This window comes from Agelaius phoeniceus, assembly GCF_051311805.1.
Source record: "Agelaius phoeniceus isolate bAgePho1 chromosome W unlocalized genomic scaffold, bAgePho1.hap1 SUPER_W_unloc_1, whole genome shotgun sequence".
Taxonomy (NCBI): domain Eukaryota; kingdom Metazoa; phylum Chordata; class Aves; order Passeriformes; family Icteridae; genus Agelaius; species Agelaius phoeniceus.
In genome coordinates this window covers 77,758-100,833 of record NW_027509866.1, presented here as the reverse complement: position 1 = coordinate 100,833, position 23,076 = coordinate 77,758, and positions in this window count along the sequence as shown.

Below are 23,076 nucleotides of genomic sequence, written 5' to 3'. Positions count from 1 at the left end.
TTAGTTTTGGAGAAAATCAGCCAAGTTTGCAAATTTCACACAGGGAACGATGCCGATGGCCAGGCCGAGTGTCCTCAAACTGAACCAATTTTCCATGGGGAAAATGAAGTCATGTCCCCAGGGTCTGGGTATCAATGAAAGGTGGCTTTTGGGCCTCTAAGGACTTGCAAGCTCCTAGTTGCTGCCAGCTTTAGTTGTGGAGGAATCCAGCCAAGGTTAAAAATTTCTCACTGGGCACTGCCCTGTTGGCCAGGGCACGTGGCTGCAAAGAGTTGCCATTTTGCATGGGAAAAAGAAGTTCCTTTCCCCAGGGTCTGAGTGTCAGATGAAAGGTGGCCTTTGGGGCTCTAAGGACTTGCAGGGTACTACTTACTGGCTATAGTAGAGGAAATGTATTGTATTTGAATATCTGTATAGAGGCTTTGCCCCAGAGCTCCGGGTTGTCCTTGATGGGCTGCAGCTGGGACCATTGAAGAGAACTGGGATAAAAGGGGGCGGGTTAGCCATTCAGGGAGAGCCTTGAAGGAGCCCTGAACTGGGAAAGAACAGCATGCAGAAGAAAGCGTCTGTGCTGTGAAGATCTGCAGCCATAAGAACACACCGAGGAGGTATGGACTTTAGAAATCTGATAACAGCATTATGGGACTCTAGAGAAATAGAACAATAACAAGTGGCAGCAGCTTTAGATTTGGAGAAATCCAGCAACGATTGCAAATTTCTTGCTGGGCCCCACCCTGTTGGTCAGGGTGAGAGGCCAGAAATGGAGGCCATTTTCCATGGGCAAAATGAAGTCATTGGCCCAGGGTCTGGGTATCAGGTGAAAGGTGGCTTTTGGGGCTCTAAGGACTGGCAGCGTCCTCATTGCTGGCAGCTTTCCTTTTGGAAGAATCCAGCACAGTTTGCAAATTTCTCGCTTGACACTGCCCTGCCTGCCAGGCCAAATGGCCAAAACTGAAGGCCATTTTCCATGGGGAAAATGAAGTCACGTCTCCAGGGTCTGGGAATCAATGAAAGGTGGCTTTTGGAGAACGAAGGACTTGCAGGGTCCTCGTTGCCAGCATCTTTAGTTTTGGAGAAAATCAGCCAAGATTGCCAATTTCCCACAGGGAACGATGCAGATGGCCAGGCCGAGTGGCCTCAAACTGACCCCATTTTCCATGGGGAAAAGAAGTCCTTTTCCAGAGTCTGGGTATCAATGAAAGGTGGCCTTTGGGGATCTAAGGACTTGCAAGCTCCTTGTTGCCGGCAGCTTTAGTTGTGGAAGAATGCAGCCAAGTTTTAAAATTTCTCACTGGGCATTGCCCTGTTGGCCAGGGCACATGGCTGCAAATGGTTGCCATTTTCCATGGGAAAACGAAGTCATTTCCCCAGGGTCTGAGTGTCAGATGAAAGGTGGCCTTTGGGGCTCTAAGGAGTTGCAGCGTCCTAGTTGCTGGCAGCTTTCCTTTTGGAAGAATCCAGCACAGTTTGCAAATTTCTCGCTTGACACTGCCCTGCCTGCCAGGCCAAATGGCCAAAATTGAAGGCCATTTTCCATGGGAAAAATGTCCTTCACCCAGGGTCTCAGTAATATGTTCAAGGTGGCCTTTGAGGCTCTAAGTATTTACAGGGTCCAGGTTGCTGCCAGCTTTTCTTTTGGAAAAATCCAGCAGAGATTGCGTCATTCTAGCTTGGCTCCCCACTTTCTGCCAGGGTGAGGGGCTGCAAACGGAGGCCATTTCCCATGGGAAGAAGAAGTCCTATCCCCAGGCTCTGGGTGTCAGATGAAAGGTGGCCTTTGGGGCTTTGAGGACTTGCAGGGTACTTCTTACTGGCACCTTTAGATTTGGAGAAATCCAGCAAAGATTGCAAATATATTGCTGGGCCCCACCCTCTTGGTCAGGGCGAGAGGCGTCAAATGCAGGCCATTTTCCATGGGGAAAATGAAGTCATTGGCCCAGGGTCTGGGTATCAGATGAAAGGTGGCATCTGGAGCCCTATGGACTTGCAGGGTCCTCGTTGCCAGCATCTTTAGTTTTGGAGAAAATCAGCCAAGTTTGCCAATTTCCCACAGGGAACGATGCAGATGGCCAGGGCAAGTGGCCTCAAACTGACCCCATTTTCCATGGGGAAAATGAAGTCACGTCTCCAGGGTCTAGGAATCAATGAAAGGTGGCTTTTGGAGCTCAAAGGACTTGCAGATTACTTCTCACTGGGAGCTTTATATTTTGAGAAATGCAGCAAAGATTTCAAATTTCTTGCTGGACCTGACACTATTGCTCAGGGCGAGAGGCCAGAAATGGAGGCCATTTTCCATGGGGAAAATGAAGTCATTGGCCCAGGGTCTGGGTATCAGATGAAAGGTGGCATCTGGGACCTTAAGGACTTGCAGGGTCCTCGTTGCCAGCAGCTTTAGTTTTGGAGAAAATCAGCCAAGTTTGCAAATTTCACACAGGGAACGATGCCGATGGCCAGGCCGAGTGTCCTCAAACTGAACCAATTTTCCATGGGGAAAATGAAGTCATGTCCCCAGGGTCTGGGTATCAATGAAAGGTGGCTTTTGGGCCTCTAAGGACTTGCAAGCTCCTAGTTGCTGCCAGCTTTAGTTGTGGAGGAATCCAGCCAAGGTTAAAAATTTCTCACTGGGCACTGCCCTGTTGGCCAGGGCACGTGGCTGCAAAGAGTTGCCATTTTGCATGGGAAAAAGAAGTTCCTTTCCCCAGGGTCTGAGTGTCAGATGAAAGGTGGCCTTTGGGGCTCTAAGGACTTGCAGGGTACTACTTACTGGCTATAGTGGAGGAAATGTATTGTATTTGAATATCTGTATAGAGGCTTTGCCCCAGAGCTCCGGGTTGTCCTTGATGGGCTGCAGCTGGGACCATTGAAGAGAACTGGGATAAAAGGGGGCGGGTTAGCCATTCAGGGAGAGCCTTGAAGGAGCCCTGAACTGGGAAAGAACAGCATGCAGAAGAAAGCGTCTGTGCTGTGAAGATCTGCAGCCATAAGAACACACCGAGGAGGTATGGACTTTAGAAATCTGATAACAGCATTATGGGACTCTAGAGAAATAGAACAATAACAAGTGGCAGCAGCTTTAGATTTGGAGAAATCCAGCAACGATTGCAAATTTCTTGCTGGGCCCCACCCTGTTGGTCAGGGTGAGAGGCCAGAAATGGAGGCCATTTTCCATGGGCAAAATGAAGTCATTGGCCCAGGGTCTGCGTATCAGGTGAAAGGTGGCTTTTGGGGCTCTAAGGACTGGCAGCGTCCTCATTGCTGGCAGCTTTCCTTTTGGAAGAATCCAGCACAGTTTGCAAATTTCTCGCTTGACACTGCCCTGCCTGCCAGGCCAAATGGCCAAAACTGAAGGCCATTTTCCATGGGGAAAATGAAGTCACGTCTCCAGGGTCTGGGAATCAATGAAAGGTGGCTTTTGGAGAACGAAGGACTTGCAGGGTCCTCGTTGCCAGCATCTTTAGTTTTGGAGAAAATCATCCAAGTTTGCCAATTTCCCACAGGGAACGATGCAGATGGCCAGGGCGAGTGGCCTCAAACTGACCCCATTTTCCATGGGGAAAAGAAGTCCTTTTCCAGAGTCTGGGTATCAATGAAAGGTGGCCTTTGGGGATCTAAGGACTTGCAAGCTCCTTGTTGCCGGCAGCTTTAGTTGTGGAAGAATGCAGCCAAGTTTTAAAATTTCTCACTGGGCATTGCCCTGTTGGCCAGGGCACATGGCTGCAAATGGTTGCCATTTTCCATGGGAAAACGAAGTCATTTCCCCAGGGTCTGAGTGTCAGATGAAAGGTGGCCTTTGGGGCTCTAAGGAGTTGCAGCGTCCTAGTTGCTGGCAGCTTTCCTTTTGGAAGAATCCAGCACAGTTTGCAAATTTCTCGCTTGACACTGCCCTGCCTGCCAGGCCAAATGGCCAAAATTGAAGGCCATTTTCCATGGGAAAAATGTCCTTCACCCAGGGTCTCAGTAATATGTTCAAGGTGGCCTTTGAGGCTCTAAGTATTTACAGGGTCCAGGTTGCTGCCAGCTTTTCTTTTGGAAAAATCCAGCAGAGATTGCGTCATTCTAGCTTGGCTCCCCACTTTCTGCCAGGGTGAGGGGCTGCAAACGGAGGCCATTTCCCATGGGAAGAAGAAGTCCTATCCCCAGGCTCTGGGTGTCAGATGAAAGGTGGCCTTTGGGGCTTTGAGGACTTGCAGGGTACTTCTTACTGGCACCTTTAGATTTGGAGAAATCCAGCAAAGATTGCAAATATATTGCTGGGCCCCACCCTCTTGGTCAGGGCGAGAGGCGTCAAATGCAGGCCATTTTCCATGGGGAAAATGAAGTCATTGGCCCAGGGTCTGGGTATCAGATGAAAGGTGGCATCTGGAGCCCTATGGACTTGCAGGGTCCTCGTTGCCAGCATCTTTAGTTTTGGAGAAAATCAGCCAAGTTTGCCAATTTCCCACAGGGAATGATGCAGATGGCCAGGTCGAGCAACCTCAAAATGACCCCATTTTCCATGGGGAAAATGAAGTCACATCTCCAGGGTCTAGGAATCAATGAAAGGTGGCTTTTGGAGCTCAAAGGACTTGCAGATTACTTCTCACTGGGAGCTTTATATTTTGAGAAATGCAGCAAAGATTTCAAATTTCTTGCTGGACCCGACACTATTGCTCAGGGCGAGAGGCCAGAAATGGAGGCCATTTTCCATGGGGAAAATGAAGTCATTGGCCCAGGGTCTGGGTATCAGATGAAAGGTGGCATCTGGGACCTTAAGGACTTGCAGGGTCCTCGTTGCCAGCAGCTTTAGTTTTGGAGAAAATCAGCCAAGTTTGCAAATTTCACACAGGGAACGATGCAGATGGCCAGGGCAAGTGGCCTCAAACTGACCCCATTTTCCATGGGGAAAATGAAGTCACGTCTCCAGGGTCTGGGAATCAATGAAAGGTGGCTTTTGGAGCACGAAGGACTTGCAGGGTCCTCGTTGCCAGCATCTTTAGTTTTGGAGAAAATCATCCAAGTTTGCCAATTTCCCACAGGGAACGATGCAGATGGCCAGGGCGAGTGGCCTCAAACTGACCCCATTTTCCATGGGGAAAAGAAGGCCTTTTCCAGAGTCTGGGTATCAATGAAAGGTGGCCTTTGGGGATCTAAGGACTTGCAAGCTCCTTGTTGCCGGCAGCTTTAGTTGTGGAAGAATGCAGCCAAGTTTTAAAATTTCTCACTGGGCATTGCCCTGTTGGCCAGGGCACATGGCTGCAAATGGTTGCCATTTTCCATGGGAAAACGAAGTCATTTCCCCAGGGTCTGAGTGTCAGATGAAAGGTGGCCTTTGGGGCTCTAAGGAGTTGCAGCGTCCTAGTTGCTGGCAGCTTTCCTTTTGGAAGAATCCAGCACAGTTTGCAAATTTCTCGCTTGACACTGCCCTGCCTGCCAGGCCAAATGGCCAAAATTGAAGGCCATTTTCCATGGGAAAAATGTCCTTCACCCAGGGTCTCAGTAATATGTTCAAGGTGGCCTTTGAGGCTCTAAGTATTTACAGGGTCCAGGTTGCTGCCAGCTTTTCTTTTGGAAAAATCCAGCAGAGATTTCGTCATTCTAGCTTGGCTCCCCACTTTCTGCCAGGGTGAGGGGCTGCAAACGGAGGCCATTTCCCATGGGAAGAAGAAGTCCTATCCCCAGGCTCTGGGTGTCAGATGAAAGGTGGCCTTTGGGGCTTTGAGGACTTGCAGGGTACTTCTTACTGGCACCTTTAGATTTGGAGAAATCCAGCAAAGATTGCAAATATATTGCTGGGCCCCACCCTCTTGGTCAGGGCGAGAGGCGTCAAATGGAGGCCATTTTCCATGGGGAAAATGAAGTCATTGGCCCAGGGTCTGGGTATCAGATGAAAGGTGGCATCTGGAGCCCTATGGACTTGCAGGGTCCTCGTTGCCAGCAGCTGTAGTTTTGGAGAAAATCAGCCAAGTTTGCCAATTTCCCACAGGGAACGATGCAGATGGCCAGGGCAAGTGGCCTCAAACTGACCCCATTTTCCATGGGGAAAATGAAGTCACGTCTCCAGGGTCTAGGAATCAATGAAAGGTGGCTTTTGGAGCTCAAAGGACTTGCAGATTACTTCTCACTGGGAGCTTTATATTTTGAGAAATGCAGCAAAGATTTCAAATTTCTTGCTGGACCCAACACTATTGCTCAGGGCGAGAGGCCAGAAATGGAGGCCATTTTCCATGGGGAAAATGAAGTCATTGGCCCAGGGTCTGGGTATCAGATGAAAGGTGGCATCTGGGACCTTAAGGACTTGCAGGGTCCTCGTTGCCAGCAGCTTTAGTTTTGGAGAAAATCAGCCAAGTTTGCAAATTTCACACAGGGAACGATGCCGATGGCCAGGCCGAGTGTCCTCAAACTGAACCAATTTTCCATGGGGAAAATGAAGTCATGTCCCCAGGGTCTGGATATCAATGAAAGGTGGCTTTTGGGCCTCTAAGGACTTGCAAGCTCCTAGTTGCTGCCAGCTTTAGTTGTGGAGGAATCCAGCCAAGGTTAAAAATTTCTCACTGGGCACTGCCCTGTTGGCCAGGGCACGTGGCTGCAAAGAGTTGCCATTTTGCATGGGAAAAAGAAGTTCCTTTCCCCAGGGTCTGAGTGTCAGATGAAAGGTGGCCTTTGGGGCTCTAAGGACTTGCAGGGTACTACTTACTGGCTATAGTAGAGGAAATGTATTGTATTTGAATATCTGTATAGAGGCTTTGCCCCAGAGCTCCGGGTTGTCCTTGATGGGCTGCAGCTGGGACCATTGAAGAGAACTGGGATAAAAGGGGGCGGGTTAGCCATTCAGGGAGAGCCTTGAAGGAGCCCTGAACTGGGAAAGAACAGCATGCAGAAGAAAGCGTCTGTGCTGTGAAGATCTGCAGCCATAAGAACACACCGAGGAGGTATGGACTTTAGAAATCTGATAACAGCATTATGGGACTCTAGAGAAATAGAACAATAACAAGTGGCAGCAGCTTTAGATTTGGAGAAATCCAGCAACGATTGCAAATTTCTTGCTGGGCCCCACCCTGTTGGTCAGGGTGAGAGGCCAGAAATGGAGGCCATTTTCCATGGGCAAAATGAAGTCATTGGCCCAGGGTCTGGGTATCAGGTGAAAGGTGGCTTTTGGGGCTCTAAGGACTGGCAGCGTCCTCATTGCTGGCAGCTTTCCTTTTGGAAGAATCCAGCACAGTTTGCAAATTTCTCGCTTGACACTGCCCTGCCTGCCAGGCCAAATGGCCAAAACTGAAGGCCATTTTCCATGGGGAAAATGAAGTCACGTCTCCAGGGTCTGGGAATCAATGAAAGGTGGCTTTTGGAGAACGAAGGACTTGCAGGGTCCTCGTTGCCAGCATCTTTAGTTTTGGAGAAAATCAGCCAAGATTGCCAATTTCCCACAGGGAACGATGCAGATGGCCAGGCCGAGTGGCCTCAAACTGACCCCATTTTCCATGGGGAAAAGAAGTCCTTTTCCAGAGTCTGGGTATCAATGAAAGGTGGCCTTTGGGGATCTAAGGACTTGCAAGCTCCTTGTTGCCGGCAGCTTTAGTTGTGGAAGAATGCAGCCAAGTTTTAAAATTTTTCACTGGGCATTGCCCTGTTGGCCAGGGCACATGGCTGCAAATGGTTGCCATTTTCCATGGGAAAACGAAGTCATTTCCCCAGGGTCTGAGTGTCAGATGAAAGGTGGCCTTTGGGGCTCTAAGGAGTTGCAGCGTCCTAGTTGCTGGCAGCTTTCCTTTTGGAAGAATCCAGCACAGTTTGCAAATTTCTCGCTTGACACTGCCCTGCCTGCCAGGCCAAATGGCCAAAATTGAAGGCCATTTTCCATGGGAAAAATGTCCTTCACCCAGGGTCTCAGTAATATGTTCAAGGTGGCCTTTGAGGCTCTAAGTATTTACAGGGTCCAGGTTGCTGCCAGCTTTTCTTTTGGAAAAATCCAGCAGAGATTGCGTCATTCTAGCTTGGCTCCCCACTTTCTGCCAGGGTGAGGGGCTGCAAACGGAGGCCATTTCCCATGGGAAGAAGAAGTCCTATCCCCAGGCTCTGGGTGTCAGATGAAAGGTGGCCTTTGGGGCTTTAAGGACTTGCAGGGTACTTCTTACTGGCACCTTTAGATTTGGAGAAATCCAGCAAAGATTGCAAATATATTGCTGGGCCCCACCCTCTTGGTCAGGGCGAGAGGCGTCAAATGCAGGCCATTTTCCATGGGGAAAATGAAGTCATTGGCCCAGGGTCTGGGTATCAGATGAAAGGTGGCATCTGGAGCCCTATGGACTTGCAGGGTCCTCGTTGCCAGCATCTTTAGTTTTGGAGAAAATCAGCCAAGTTTGCCAATTTCCCACAGGGAATGATGCAGATGGCCAGGTCGAGCAACCTCAAAATGACCCCATTTTCCATGGGGAAAATGAAGTCACATCTCCAGGGTCTAGGAATCAATGAAAGGTGGCTTTTGGAGCTCAAAGGACTTGCAGATTACTTCTCACTGGGAGCTTTATATTTTGAGAAATGCAGCAAAGATTTCAAATTTCTTGCTGGACCCGACACTATTGCTCAGGGCGAGAGGCCAGAAATGGAGGCCATTTTCCATGGGGAAAATGAAGTCATTGGCCCAGGGTCTGGGTATCAGATGAAAGGTGGCATCTGGGACCTTAAGGACTTGCAGGGTCCTCGTTGCCAGCAGCTTTAGTTTTGGAGAAAATCAGCCAAGTTTGCAAATTTCACACAGGGAACGATGCAGATGGCCAGGCCGAGTGGCCTCAAACTGACCCCATTTTCCATGGGGAAAATGAAGTCACGTCTCCAGGGTCTGGGAATCAATGAAAGGTGGCTTTTGGAGCACGAAGGACTTGCAGGGTCCTCGTTGCCAGCATCTTTAGTTTTGGAGAAAATCATCCAAGTTTGCCAATTTCCCACAGGGAACGATGCAGATGGCCAGGGCGAGTGGCCTCAAACTGACCCCATTTTCCATGGGGAAAAGAAGGCCTTTTCCAGAGTCTGGGTATCAATGAAAGGTGGCCTTTGGGGATCTAAGGACTTGCAAGCTCCTTGTTGCCGGCAGCTTTAGTTGTGGAAGAATGCAGCCAAGTTTTAAAATTTCTCACTGGGCATTGCCCTGTTGGCCAGGGCACATGGCTGCAAATGGTTGCCATTTTCCATGGGAAAACGAAGTAATTTCCCCAGGGTCTGAGTGTCAGATGAAAGGTGGCCTTTGGGGCTCTAAGGAGTTGCAGCGTCCTAGTTGCTGGCAGCTTTCCTTTTGGAAGAATCCAGCACAGTTTGCAAATTTCTCGCTTGACACTGCCCTGCCTGCCAGGCCAAATGGCCAAAATTGAAGGCCATTTTCCATGGGAAAAATGTCCTTCACCCAGGGTCTCAGTAATATGTTCAAGGTGGCCTTTGAGGCTCTAAGTATTTACAGGGTCCAGGTTGCTGCCAGCTTTTCTTTTGGAAAATCCGGCAGAGATTGCGTCATTCTAGCTTGGCTCCCCACTTTCTGCCAGGGTGAGGGGCTGCAAACGGAGGCCATTTCCCATGGGAAGAAGAAGTCCTATCCCAAGGGCCTGGGTGTCAGATGAAAGGTGGCCTTTGGGGCTTTAAGGACTTGCAGGGTACTTCTTACTGGCACCTTTAGATTTGGAGAAATCCATCAAAGATTGCAAATATATTGCTGGGCCCCACCCTCTTGGTCAGGGCGAGAGGCGTCAAATGCAGGCCATTTTCCATGGGGAAAATGAAGTCATTGGCCCAGGGTCTGGGTATCAGATGAAAGGTGGCATCTGGAGCCCTAAGGACTTGCAGGGTCCTCGTTGCCAGTGCTATAGTTTTGGAGAAAATCAGCCAAGTTTGCCAATTTCCCACAGGGAACGATGCAGATGGCCAGGGCAAGTGGCCTCAAACTGACCCCATTTTCCATGGGGAAAATGAAGTCACGTCTCCAGGGTCTGGGAATCAATGAAAGGTGGCTTTTGGAGCACGAAGGACTTGCAGGGTCCTCGTTGCCAGCATCTTTAGTTTTGGAGAAAATCATCCAAGTTTGCCAATTTCCCACAGGGAACGATGCAGATGGCCAGGCCGAGTGGCCTCAAACTGACCCCATTTTCCATGGGGAAAAGAAGGCCTTTTCCAGAGTCTGGGTATCAATGAAAGGTGGCCTTTGGGGATCTAAGGACTTGCAAGCTCCTTGTTGCCGGCAGCTTTAGTTGTGGAAGAATGCAGCCAAGTTTTAAAATTTCTCACTGGGCATTGCCCTGTTGGCCAGGGCACATGGCTGCAAATGGTTGCCATTTTCCATGGGAAAACGAAGTCATTTCCCCAGGGTCTGAGTGTCAGATGAAAGGTGGCCTTTGGGGCTCTAAGGAGTTGCAGCGTCCTAGTTGCTGGCAGCTTTCCTTTTGGAAGAATCCAGCACAGTTTGCAAATTTCTCGCTTGACACTGCCCTGCCTGCCAGGCCAAATGGCCAAAATTGAAGGCCATTTTCCATGGGAAAAATGTCCTTCACCCAGGGTCTCAGTAATATGTTCAAGGTGGCCTTTGAGGCTCTAAGTATTTACAGGGTCCAGGTTGCTGCCAGCTTTTCTTTTGGAAAAATCCAGCAGAGATTGCGTCATTCTAGCTTGGCTCCCCACTTTCTGCCAGGGTGAGGGGCTGCAAACGGAGGCCATTTCCCATGGGAAGAAGAAGTCCTATCCCCAGGCTCTGGGTGTCAGATGAAAGGTGGCCTTTGGGGCTTTGAGGACTTGCAGGGTACTTCTTACTGGCACCTTTAGATTTGGAGAAATCCAGCAAAGATTGCAAATATATTGCTGGGCCCCACCCTCTTGGTCAGGGCGAGAGGCGTCAAATGCAGGCCATTTTCCATGGGGAAAATGAAGTCATTGGCCCAGGGTCTGGGTATCAGATGAAAGGTGGCATCTGGAGCCCTATGGACTTGCAGGGTCCTCGTTGCCAGCATCTTTAGTTTTGGAGAAAATCAGCCAAGTTTGCCAATTTCCCACAGGGAACGATGCAGATGGCCAGGTCGAGCAACCTCAAAATGACCCCATTTTCCATGGGGAAAATGAAGTCACGTCTCCAGGGTCTAGGAATCAATGAAAGGTGGCTTTTGGAGCTCAAAGGACTTGCAGATTACTTCTCACTGGGAGCTTTATATTTTGAGAAATGCAGCAAAGATTTCAAATTTCTTGCTGGACCCGACACTATTGCTCAGGGCGAGAGGCCAGAAATGGAGGCCATTTTCCATGGGGAAAATGAAGTCATTGGCCCAGGGTCTGGGTATCAGATGAAAGGTGGCATCTGGGACCTTAAGGACTTGCAGGGTCCTCGTTGCCAGCAGCTTTAGTTTTGGAGAAAATCAGCCAAGTTTGCAAATTTCACACAGGGAACGATGCCGATGGCCAGGCCGAGTGTCCTCAAACTGAACCAATTTTCCATGGGGAAAATGAAGTCATGTCCCCAGGGTCTGGGTATCAATGAAAGGTGGCTTTTGGGCCTCTAAGGACTTGCAAGCTCCTAGTTGCTGCCAGCTTTAGTTGTGGAGGAATCCAGCCAAGGTTAAAAATTTCTCACCGGGCACTGCCCTGTTGGCCAGGGCACGTGGCTGCAAAGAGTTGCCATTTTGCATGGGAAAAAGAAGTTCCTTTCCCCAGGGTCTGAGTGTCAGATGAAAGGTGGCCTTTGGGGCTCTAAGGACTTGCAGGGTACTACTTACTGGCTATAGTAGAGGAAATGTATTGTATTTGAATATCTGTATAGAGGCTTTGCCCCAGAGCTCCGGGTTGTCCTTGATGGGCTGCAGCTGGGACCATTGAAGAGAACTGGGATAAAAGGGGGCGGGTTAGCCATTCAGGGAGAGCCTTGAAGGAGCCCTGAACTGGGAAAGAACAGCATGCAGAAGAAAGCGTCTGTGCTGTGAAGATCTGCAGCCATAAGAACACACCGAGGAGGTATGGACTTTAGAAATCTGATAACAGCATTATGGGACTCTAGAGAAATAGAACAATAACAAGTGGCAGCAGCTTTAGATTTGGAGAAATCCAGCAACGATTGCAAATTTCTTGCTGGGCCCCACCCTGTTGGTCAGGGTGAGAGGCCAGAAATGGAGGCCATTTTCCATGGGCAAAATGAAGTCATTGGCCCAGGGTCTGGGTATCAGGTGAAAGGTGGCTTTTGGGGCTCTAAGGACTGGCAGCGTCCTCATTGCTGGCAGCTTTCCTTTTGGAAGAATCCAGCACAGTTTGCAAATTTCTCGCTTGACACTGCCCTGCCTGCCAGGCCAAATGGCCAAAATTGAAGGCCATTTTCCATGGGGAAAATGAAGTCACGTCTCCAGGGTCTGGGAATCAATGAAAGGTGGCTTTTGGAGAACGAAGGACTTGCAGGGTCCTCGTTGCCAGCATCTTTAGTTTTGGAGAAAATCAGCCAAGATTGCCAATTTCCCACAGGGAACGATGCAGATGGCCAGGGCGAGTGGCCTCAAACTGACCCCATTTTCCATGGGGAAAAGAAGTCCTTTTCCAGAGTCTGGGTATCAATGAAAGGTGGCCTTTGGGGATCTAAGGACTTGCAAGCTCCTTGTTGCCGGCAGCTTTAGTTGTGGAAGAATGCAGCCAAGTTTTAAAATTTCTCACTGGGCATTGCCCTGTTGGCCAGGGCACATGGCTGCAAATGGTTGCCATTTTCCATGGGAAAACGAAGTCATTTCCCCAGGGTCTGAGTGTCAGATGAAAGGTGGCCTTTGGGGCTCTAAGGAGTTGCAGCGTCCTAGTTGCTGTCAGCTTTCCTTTTGGAAGAATCCAGCACAGTTTGCAAATTTCTCGCTTGACACTGCCCTGCCTGCCAGGCCAAATGGCCAAAATTGAAGGCCATTTTCCATGGGAAAAATGTCCTTCACCCAGGGTCTCAGTAATATGTTCAAGGTGGCCTTTGAGGCTCTAAGTATTTACAGGGTCCAGGTTGCTGCCAGCTTTTCTTTTGGAAAAATCCAGCAGAGATTGCGTCATTCTAGCTTGGCTCCCCACTTTCTGCCAGGGTGAGGGGCTGCAAACGGAGGCCATTTCCCATGGGAAGAAGAAGTCCTATCCCCAGGCTCTGGGTGTCAGATGAAAGGTGGCCTTTGGGGCTTTAAGGACTTGCAGGGTACTTCTTACTGGCACCTTTAGATTTGGAGAAATCCAGCAAAGATTGCAAATATATTGCTGGGCCCCACCCTCTTGGTCAGGGCGAGAGGCGTCAAATGCAGGCCATTTTCCATGGGGAAAATGAAGTCATTGGCCCAGGGTCTGGGTATCAGATGAAAGGTGGCATCTGGAGCCCTATGGACTTGCAGGGTCCTCGTTGCCAGCATCTTTAGTTTTGGAGAAAATCAGCCAAGTTTGCCAATTTCCCACAGGGAATGATGCAGATGGCCAGGTCGAGCAACCTCAAAATGACCCCATTTTCCATGGGGAAAATGAAGTCACATCTCCAGGGTCTAGGAATCAATGAAAGGTGGCTTTTGGAGCTCAAAGGACTTGCAGATTACTTCTCACTGGGAGCTTTATATTTTGAGAAATGCAGCAAAGATTTCAAATTTCTTGCTGGACCCGACACTATTGCTCAGGGCGAGAGGCCAGAAATGGAGGCCATTTTCCATGGGGAAAATGAAGTCATTGGCCCAGGGTCTGGGTATCAGATGAAAGGTGGCATCTGGGACCTTAAGGACTTGCAGGGTCCTCGTTGCCAGCAGCTTTAGTTTTGGAGAAAATCAGCCAAGTTTGCAAATTTCACACAGGGAACGATGCTGATGGCCAGGCCGAGTGTCCTCAAACTGAACCAATTTTCCATGGGGAAAATGAAGTCATGTCCCCAGGGTCTGGGTATCAATGAAAGGTGGCTTTTGGGCCTCTAAGGACTTGCAAGCTCCTAGTTGCTGCCAGCTTTAGTTGTGGAGGAATCCAGCCAAGGTTAAAAATTTCTCACTGGGCACTGCCCTGTTGGCCAGGGCACGTGGCTGCAAAGAGTTGCCATTTTGCATGGGAAAAAGAAGTTCCTTTCCCCAGGGTCTGAGTGTCAGATGAAAGGTGGCCTTTGGGGCTCTAAGGACTTGCAGGGTACTACTTACTGGCTATAGTAGAGGAAATGTATTGTATTTGAATATCTGTATAGAGGCTTTGCCCCAGAGCTCCGGGTTGTCCTTGATGGGCTGCAGCTGGGACCATTGAAGAGAACTGGGATAAAAGGGGGCGGGTTAGCCATTCAGGGAGAGCCTTGAAGGAGCCCTGAACTGGGAAAGAACAGCATGCAGAAGAAAGCGTCTGTGCTGTGAAGATCTGCAGCCATAAGAACACACCGAGGAGGTATGGACTTTAGAAATCTGATAACAGCATTATGGGACTCTAGAGAAATAGAACAATAACAAGTGGCAGCAGCTTTAGATTTGGAGAAATCCAGCAACGATTGCAAATTTCTTGCTGGGCCCCACCCTGTTGGTCAGGGTGAGAGGCCAGAAATGGAGGCCATTTTCCATGGGCAAAATGAAGTCATTGGCCCAGGGTCTGGGTATCAGGTGAAAGGTGGCTTTTGGGGCTCTAAGGACTGGCAGCGTCCTCATTGCTGGCAGCTTTCCTTTTGGAAGAATCCAGCACAGTTTGCAAATTTCTCGCTTGACACTGCCCTGCCTGCCAGGCCAAATGGCCAAAACTGAAGGCCATTTTCCATGGGGAAAATGAAGTCACGTCTCCAGGGTCTGGGAATCAATGAAAGGTGGCTTTTGGAGAACGAAGGACTTGCAGGGTCCTCGTTGCCAGCATCTTTAGTTTTGGAGAAAATCAGCCAAGATTGCCAATTTCCCACAGGGAACGATGCAGATGGCCAGGCCGAGTGGCCTCAAACTGACCCCATTTTCCATGGGGAAAAGAAGTCCTTTTCCAGAGTCTGGGTATCAATGAAAGGTGGCCTTTGGGGATCTAAGGACTTGCAAGCTCCTTGTTGCCGGCAGCTTTAGTTGTGGAAGAATGCAGCCAAGTTTTAAAATTTCTCACTGGGCATTGCCCTGTTGGCCAGGGCACATGGCTGCAAATGGTTGCCATTTTCCATGGGAAAACGAAGTCATTTCCCCAGGGTCTGAGTGTCAGATGAAAGGTGGCCTTTGGGGCTCTAAGGAGTTGCAGCGTCCTAGTTGCTGGCAGCTTTCCTTTTGGAAGAATCCAGCACAGTTTGCAAATTTCTCGCTTGACACTGCCCTGCCTGCCAGGCCAAATGGCCAAAATTGAAGGCCATTTTCCATGGGAAAAATGTCCTTCACCCAGGGTCTCAGTAATATGTTCAAGGTGGCCTTTGAGGCTCTAAGTATTTACAGGGTCCAGGTTGCTGCCAGCTTTTCTTTTGGAAAAATCCAGCAGAGATTGCGTCATTCTAGCTTGGCTCCCCACTTTCTGCCAGGGTGAGGGGCTGCAAACGGAGGCCATTTCCCATGGGAAGAAGAAGTCCTATCCCCAGGCTCTGGGTGTCAGATGAAAGGTGGCCTTTGGGGCTTTAAGGACTTGCAGGGTACTTCTTACTGGCACCTTTAGATTTGGAGAAATCCAGCAAAGATTGCAAATATATTGCTGGGCCCCACCCTCTTGGTCAGGGCGAGAGGCGTCAAATGCAGGCCATTTTCCATGGGGAAAATGAAGTCATTGGCCCAGGGTCTGGGTATCAGATGAAAGGTGGCATCTGGAGCCCTATGGACTTGCAGGGTCCTCGTTGCCAGCATCTTTAGTTTTGGAGAAAATCAGCCAAGTTTGCCAATTTCCCACAGGGAATGATGCAGATGGCCAGGTCGAGCAACCTCAAAATGACCCCATTTTCCATGGGGAAAATGAAGTCACATCTCCAGGGTCTAGGAATCAATGAAAGGTGGCTTTTGGAGCTCAAAGGACTTGCAGATTACTTCTCACTGGGAGCTTTATATTTTGAGAAATGCAGCAAAGATTTCAAATTTCTTGCTGGACCCGACACTATTGCTCAGGGCGAGAGGCCAGAAATGGAGGCCATTTTCCATGGGGAAAATGAAGTCATTGGCCCAGGGTCTGGGTATCAGATGAAAGGTGGCATCTGGGACCTTAAGGACTTGCAGGGTCCTCGTTGCCAGCAGCTTTAGTTTTGGAGAAAATCAGCCAAGTTTGCAAATTTCACACAGGGAACGATGCAGATGGCCAGGCCGAGTGGCCTCAAACTGACCCCATTTTCCATGGGGAAAATGAAGTCACGTCTCCAGGGTCTGGGAATCAATGAAAGGTGGCTTTTGGAGCACGAAGGACTTGCAGGGTCCTCGTTGCCAGCATCTTTAGTTTTGGAGAAAATCATCCAAGTTTGCCAATTTCCCACAGGGAACGATGCAGATGGCCAGGGCGAGTGGCCTCAAACTGACCCCATTTTCCATGGGGAAAAGAAGGCCTTTTCCAGAGTCTGGGTATCAATGAAAGGTGGCCTTTGGGGATCTAAGGACTTGCAAGCTCCTTGTTGCCGGCAGCTTTAGTTGTGGAAGAATGCAGCCAAGTTTTAAAATTTCTCACTGGGCATTGCCCTGTTGGCCAGGGCACATGGCTGCAAATGGTTGCCATTTTCCATGGGAAAACGAAGTCATTTCCCCAGGGTCTGAGTGTCAGATGAAAGGTGGCCTTTGGGGCTCTAAGGAGTTGCAGCGTCCTAGTTGCTGGCAGCTTTCCTTTTGGAAGAATCCAGCACAGTTTGCAAATTTCTCGCTTGACACTGCCCTGCCTGCCAGGCCAAATGGCCAAAATTGAAGGCCATTTTCCATGGGAAAAATGTCCTTCACCCAGGGTCTCAGTAATATGTTCAAGGTGGCCTTTGAGGCTCTAAGTATTTACAGGGTCCAGGTTGCTGCCAGCTTTTCTTTTGGAAAAATCCAGCAGAGATTGCGTCATTCTAGCTTGGCTCCCCACTTTCTGCCAGGGTGAGGGGCTGCAAACGGAGGCCATTTCCCATGGGAAGAAGAAGTCCTATCCCCAGGCTCTGGGTGTCAGATGAAAGGTGGCCTTTGGGGCTTTGAGGACTTGCAGGGTACTTCTTACTGGCACCTTTAGATTTGGAGAAATCCAGCAAAGATTGCAAATATATTGCTGGGCCCCACCCTCTTGGTCAGGGCGAGAGGCGTCAAATGGAGGCCATTTTCCATGGGGAAAATGAAGTCATTGGCCCAGGGTCTGGGTATCAGATGAAAGGTGGCATCTGGAGCCCTATGGACTTGCAGGGTCCTCGTTGCCAGCATCTTTAGTTTTGGAGAAAATCAGCCAAGTTTGCCAATTTCCCACAGGGAACGATGCAGATGGCCAGGTCGAGCAACCTCAAAATGACCCCATTTTCCATGGGGAAAATGAAGTCACGTCTCCAGGGTCTAGGAATCAATGAAAGGTGGCTTTTGGAGCTCAAAGGACTTGCAGATTACTTCTCACTGGGAGCTTTATATTTTGAGAAATGCAGCAAAGATTTCAAATTTCTTGCTGGACCCGACACTATTGCTCAGGGCGAGAGGCCAGAAATGGAGGCCATTTTCCATGGGGAAAATGAAGTCATTGGCCCAGGGTCTGGGTATCAGATGAAAGGTGGCATCTGGGACCTTAAGGACTTGCAGGGTCCTCGTTGCCAGCAGCTTTAGTTTTGGAGAAAATCAGCCAAGTTTGCAAATTTCACACAGGGAACGATGCCGATGGCCAGGCCGAGTGTCCTCAAACTGAACCAATTTTCCATGGGGAAAATGAAGTCATGTCCCCAGGGTCTGGGTATCAATGAAAGGTGGCTTTTGGGCCTCTAAGGACTTGCAAGCTCCTAGTTGCTGCCAGCTTTAGTTGTGGAGGAATCCAGCCAAGGTTAAAAATTTCTCACCGGGCACTGCCCTGTTGGCCAGGGCACGTGGCTGCAAAGAGTTGCCATTTTGCATGGGAAAAAGAAGTTCCTTTCCCCAGGGTCTGAGTGTCAGATGAAAGGTGGCCTTTGGGGCTCTAAGGACTTGCAGGGTACTACTTACTGGCTATAGTAGAGGAAATGTATTGTATTTGAATATCTGTATAGAGGCTTTGCCCCAGAGCTCCGGGTTGTCCTTGATGGGCTGCAGCTGGGACCATTGAAGAGAACTGGGATAAAAGGGGGCGGGTTAGCCATTCAGGGAGAGCCTTGAAGGAGCCCTGAACTGGGAAAGAACAGCATGCAGAAGAAAGCGTCTGTGCTGTGAAGATCTGCAGCCATAAGAACACACCGAGGAGGTATGGACTTTAGAAATCTGATAACAGCATTATGGGACTCTAGAGAAATAGAACAATAACAAGTGGCAGCAGCTTTAGATTTGGAGAAATCCAGCAACGATTGCAAATTTCTTGCTGGGCCCCACCCTGTTGGTCAGGGTGAGAGGCCAGAAATGGAGGCCATTTTCCATGGGCAAAATGAAGTCATTGGCCCAGGGTCTGGGTATCAGGTGAAAGGTGGCTTTTGGGGCTCTAAGGACTGGCAGCGTCCTCATTGCTGGCAGCTTTCCTTTTGGAAGAATCCAGCACAGTTTGCAAATTTCTCGCTTGACACTGCCCTGCCTGCCAGGCCAAATGGCCAAAACTGAAGGCCATTTTCCATGGGGAAAATGAAGTCACGTCTCCAGGGTCTGGGAATCAATGAAAGGTGGCTTTTGGAGAACGAAGGACTTGCAGGGTCCTCGTTGCCAGCATCTTTAGTTTTGGAGAAAATCAGCCAAGTTTGCCAATTTCCCACAGGGAACGATGCAGATGGCCAGGGCGAGTGGCCTCAAACTGACCCCATTTTCCATGGGGAAAAGAAGTCCTTTTCCAGAGTCTGGGTATCAATGAAAGGTGGCCTTTGGGGATCTAAGGACTTGCAAGCTCCTTGTTGCCGGCAGCTTTAGTTGTGGAAGAATGCAGCCAAGTTTTAAAATTTCTCACTGGGCATTGCCCTGTTGGCCAGGGCACATGGCTGCAAATGGTTGCCATTTTCCATGGGAAAACGAAGTCATTTCCCCAGGGTCTGAGTGTCAGATGAAAGGTGGCCTTTGGGGCTCTAAGGAGTTGCAGCGTCCTAGTTGCTGGCAGCTTTCCTTTTGGAAGAATCCAGCACAGTTTGCAAATTTCTCGCTTGACACTGCCCTGCCTGCCAGGCCAAATGGCCAAAATTGAAGGCCATTTTCCATGGGAAAAATGTCCTTCACCCAGGGTCTCAGTAATATGTTCAAGGTGGCCTTTGAGGCTCTAAGTATTTACAGGGTCCAGGTTGCTGCCAGCTTTTCTTTTGGAAAAATCCAGCAGAGATTGCGTCATTCTAGCTTGGCTCCCCACTTTCTGCCAGGGTGAGGGGCTGCAAACGGAGGCCATTTCCCATGGGAAGAAGAAGTCCTATCCCCAGGCTCTGGGTGTCAGATGAAAGGTGGCCTTTGGGGCTTTAAGGACTTGCAGGGTACTTCTTACTGGCACCTTTAGATTTGGAGAAATCCAGCAAAGATTGCAAATATATTGCTGGGCCCCACCCTCTTGGTCAGGGCGAGAGGCGTCAAATGCAGGCCATTTTCCATGGGGAAAATGAAGTCATTGGCCCAGGGTCTGGGTATCAGATGAAAGGTGGCATCTGGAGCCCTATGGACTTGCAGGGTCCTCGTTGCCAGCATCTTTAGTTTTGGAGAAAATCAGCCAAGTTTGCCAATTTCCCACAGGGAATGATGCAGATGGCCAGGTCGAGCAACCTCAAAATGACCCCATTTTCCATGGGGAAAATGAAGTCACATCTCCAGGGTCTAGGAATCAATGAAAGGTGGCTTTTGGAGCTCAAAGGACTTGCAGATTACTTCTCACTGGGAGCTTTATATTTTGAGAAATGCAGCAAAGATTTCAAATTTCTTGCTGGACCCGACACTATTGCTCAGGGCGAGAGGCCAGAAATGGAGGCCATTTTCCATGGGGAAAATGAAGTCATTGGCCCAGGGTCTGGGTATCAGATGAAAGGTGGCATCTGGGACCTTAAGGACTTGCAGGGTCCTCGTTGCCAGCAGCTTTAGTTTTGGAGAAAATCAGCCAAGTTTGCAAATTTCACACAGGGAACGATGCTGATGGCCAGGCCGAGTGTCCTCAAACTGAACCAATTTTCCATGGGGAAAATGAAGTCATGTCCCCAGGGTCTGGGTATCAATGAAAGGTGGCTTTTGGGCCTCTAAGGACTTGCAAGCTCCTAGTTGCTGCCAGCTTTAGTTGTGGAGGAATCCAGCCAAGGTTAAAAATTTCTCACTGGGCACTGCCCTGTTGGCCAGGGCACGTGGCTGCAAAGAGTTGCCATTTTGCATGGGAAAAAGAAGTTCCTTTCCCCAGGGTCTGAGTGTCAGATGAAAGGTGGCCTTTGGGGCTCTAAGGACTTGCAGGGTACTACTTACTGGCTATAGTAGAGGAAATGTATTGTATTTGAATATCTGTATAGAGGCTTTGCCCCAGAGCTCCGGGTTGTCCTTGATGGGCTGCAGCTGGGACCATTGAAGAGAACTGGGATAAAAGGGGGCGGGTTAGCCATTCAGGGAGAGCCTTGAAGGAGCCCTGAACTGGGAAAGAACAGCATGCAGAAGAAAGCGTCTGTGCTGTGAAGATCTGCAGCCATAAGAACACACCGAGGAGGTATGGACTTTAGAAATCTGATAACAGCATTATGGGACTCTAGAGAAATAGAACAATAACAAGTGGCAGCAGCTTTAGATTTGGAGAAATCCAGCAACGATTGCAAATTTCTTGCTGGGCCCCACCCTGTTGGTCAGGGTGAGAGGCCAGAAATGGAGGCCATTTTCCATGGGCAAAATGAAGTCATTGGCCCAGGGTCTGCGTATCAGGTGAAAGGTGGCTTTTGGGGCTCTAAGGACTGGCAGCGTCCTCATTGCTGGCAGCTTTCCTTTTGGAAGAATCCAGCACAGTTTGCAAATTTCTCGCTTGACACTGCCCTGCCTGCCAGGCCAAATGGCCAAAACTGAAGGCCATTTTCCATGGGGAAAATGAAGTCACGTCTCCAGGGTCTGGGAATCAATGAAAGGTGGCTTTTGGAGAACGAAGGACTTGCAGGGTCCTCGTTGCCAGCATCTTTAGTTTTGGAGAAAATCAGCCAAGATTGCCAATTTCCCACAGGGAACGATGCAGATGGCCAGGCCGAGTGGCCTCAAACTGACCCCATTTTCCATGGGGAAAAGAAGTCCTTTTCCAGAGTCTGGGTATCAATGAAAGGTGGCCTTTGGGGATCTAAGGACTTGCAAGCTCCTTGTTGCCGGCAGCTTTAGTTGTGGAAGAATGCAGCCAAGTTTTAAAATTTCTCACTGGGCATTGCCCTGTTGGCCAGGGCACATGGCTGCAAATGGTTGCCATTTTCCATGGGAAAACGAAGTCATTTCCCCAGGGTCTGAGTGTCAGATGAAAGGTGGCCTTTGGGGCTCTAAGGAGTTGCAGCGTCCTAGTTGCTGGCAGCTTTCCTTTTGGAAGAATCCAGCACAGTTTGCAAATTTCTCGCTTGACACTGCCCTGCCTGCCAGGCCAAATGGCCAAAATTGAAGGCCATTTTCCATGGGAAAAATGTCCTTCACCCAGGGTCTCAGTAATATGTTCAAGGTGGCCTTTGAGGCTCTAAGTATTTACAGGGTCCAGGTTGCTGCCAGCTTTTCTTTTGGAAAAATCCAGCAGAGATTGCGTCATTCTAGCTTGGCTCCCCACTTTCTGCCAGGGTGAGGGGCTGCAAACGGAGGCCATTTCCCATGGGAAGAAGAAGTCCTATCCCCAGGCTCTGGGTGTCAGATGAAAGGTGGCCTTTGGGGCTTTAAGGACTTGCAGGGTACTTCTTACTGGCACCTTTAGATTTGGAGAAATCCAGCAAAGATTGCAAATATATTGCTGGGCCCCACCCTCTTGGTCAGGGCGAGAGGCGTCAAATGGAGGCCATTTTCCATGGGGAAAATGAAGTCATTGGCCCAGGGTCTGGGTATCAGATGAAAGGTGGCATCTGGAGCCCTATGGACTTGCAGGGTCCTCGTTGCCAGCATCTTTAGTTTTGGAGAAAATCAGCCAAGTTTGCCAATTTCCCACAGGGAATGATGCAGATGGCCAGGTCGAGCAACCTCAAAATGACCCCATTTTCCATGGGGAAAATGAAGTCACATCTCCAGGGTCTAGGAATCAATGAAAGGTGGCTTTTGGAGCTCAAAGGACTTGCAGATTACTTCTCACTGGGAGCTTTATATTTTGAGAAATGCAGCAAAGATTTCAAATTTCTTGCTGGACCCGACACTATTGCTCAGGGCGAGAGGCCAGAAATGGAGGCCATTTTCCATGGGGAAAATGAAGTCATTGGCCCAGGGTCTGGGTATCAGATGAAAGGTGGCATCTGGGACCTTAAGGACTTGCAGGGTCCTCGTTGCCAGCAGCTTTAGTTTTGGAGAAAATCAGCCAAGTTTGCAAATTTCACACAGGGAACGATGCAGATGGCCAGGCCGAGTGGCCTCAAACTGACCCCATTTTCCATGGGGAAAATGAAGTCACGTCTCCAGGGTCTGGGAATCAATGAAAGGTGGCTTTTGGAGCACGAAGGACTTGCAGGGTCCTCGTTGCCAGCATCTTTAGTTTTGGAGAAAATCATCCAAGTTTGCCAATTTCCCACAGGGAACGATGCAGATGGCCAGGGCGAGTGGCCTCAAACTGACCCCATTTTCCATGGGGAAAAGAAGGCCTTTTCCAGAGTCTGGGTATCAATGAAAGGTGGCCTTTGGGGATCTAAGGACTTGCAAGCTCCTTGTTGCCGGCAGCTTTAGTTGTGGAAGAATGCAGCCAAGTTTTAAAATTTCTCACTGGGCATTGCCCTGTTGGCCAGGGCACATGGCTGCAAATGGTTGCCATTTTCCATGGGAAAACGAAGTAATTTCCCCAGGGTCTGAGTGTCAGATGAAAGGTGGCCTTTGGGGCTCTAAGGAGTTGCAGCGTCCTAGTTGCTGGCAGCTTTCCTTTTGGAAGAATCCAGCACAGTTTGCAAATTTCTCGCTTGACACTGCCCTGCCTGCCAGGCCAAATGGCCAAAATTGA